The 1,457-nt window shown below is 38.0% G+C and overlaps 1 pseudogene; it reads left to right on the top strand.

Moving 5' to 3' along the window:
• The window catches only part of LOC145409208 (cell adhesion molecule Dscam2-like), a 62,280-nt pseudogene extending 61,520 nt beyond the window's left edge, over positions 1–760 (top strand).
• Positions 761–1,457: the final 697 nt, after the last annotated feature.

Genomic DNA, 1,457 nt, shown 5'->3' with positions numbered 1-1,457 from the left:
TCTCTCATTCTTTCTTGACGATTCTTTGTTTTTACTTTCCTTCTCGGTGATTCTCAGACATATATAACTACGATTGCTTGCCTTAACTTAGAAGTGTTGTTGTTTGCAGGAGGAACTAGAGACGGGCCTCGTTATATTCTCCGGGGAAGCTCCTTAACATCTTTACCTAAGTAGTTTATTTTGCTCATAACACCTTACTCTTGTATTCTGTGTTATATAAATCCTTCCATTACCGCTATACTCTGTATAAATAACGTACAAAAGGATATTAACCAACCATATGCCAATAATAAACCGCTAAGGAAGAGGATGCTAGGATACGGACCATAGGGATAGTCTGCACTCGCCTCCTCGTTGTCCTTTTGAAAAAAATATATTTAAATTTTTATTGATTTCTTCTGTCCTTTTCTATTTTTAGAGGAAACAAAAGACACGGCAACACTACACTCTCCTTTCCTTGTCCTTCCTGGGAAAACGAATCTTAGGACCGTATTATAAGTGGCACTGGTGGCTTCGTAGCACCTCTTCCTGAGCGATTTACGCTGCACATTACACCTCAACATATTTTTGTGTGCTATGAATGCCAACTATGTCAATTTTAAAACGATGTAAATACCATAGCCTATAAAATAATGTTCCCTAGCACCATTTGCTTTGGGTATGGCTGGTTTATATCAATATATATGTTATTTATGTTGAGTATAGTGGTATAGGATTGATTTATATGATACAGAAGAAGAGAGTAAGGAGTAATAAGTAAAATAAACGTTCGCTTATAGAAAAAGTGTCAGGGAGCTTTCTCAACGAACGAGAATACAGGCCTAAGGATCTAATTACCAGCCATTAAGGAACTACAATTACTGATGCCCTTATGGGGGAAAAAGGTCACCCTCATATTTCACACACAAAGTCATTATAATCCTAGGTCAGTATTCTAGTCGGTTGAGGAACTCCCAAACACCTTTTCCTAGACGATTTATTATCTTACAAGTTACTGTCCTCATGTATGTTACACTTATCTTTCCAGTATTACCACACTCTGCATAAATAATGAACAAAAGGATATTAACCAACCACACTCACAAATAAATCACTAAGGAAGAAGTGTTAAGGAGCTTCCTTATATGACGGGAATACGAGCCTTATTACTTTAACTTGGGCCAGATTTTCGTCCTTCTGCGGTTCATTTCACGCAGCTCAGTGGGAGAAACAGGCAATACTGTGGCTCTACATCCATTCCACAACACTTCTTCGTGACTGGCATTATATACTAGTCTCATTCTCTCCATCTTACCATTGAAGGTGGAGAGATGGCAAATTTAGGCCAAGTTAGAGTAAAAAGCGTTTAGTCAATTACGGCTCATCTTTATATGGTATGTCTGAAAACTCGATATTGGCTCCAGCATAACCTGAAGTTTAATAAAGGAAAAAAAAAATCCTCGCAAGACGCCCCGTAT

Source organism: Coenobita brevimanus, chromosome 80 (assembly GCF_032717465.1).
Source record: "Coenobita brevimanus isolate Jiangsu-jjx chromosome 80, ASM3271746v2, whole genome shotgun sequence".
Classification (NCBI taxonomy): Eukaryota; Metazoa; Arthropoda; class Malacostraca; order Decapoda; family Coenobitidae; genus Coenobita; species Coenobita brevimanus.
This window is presented reverse-complemented; position numbering and strand designations above follow the sequence as displayed.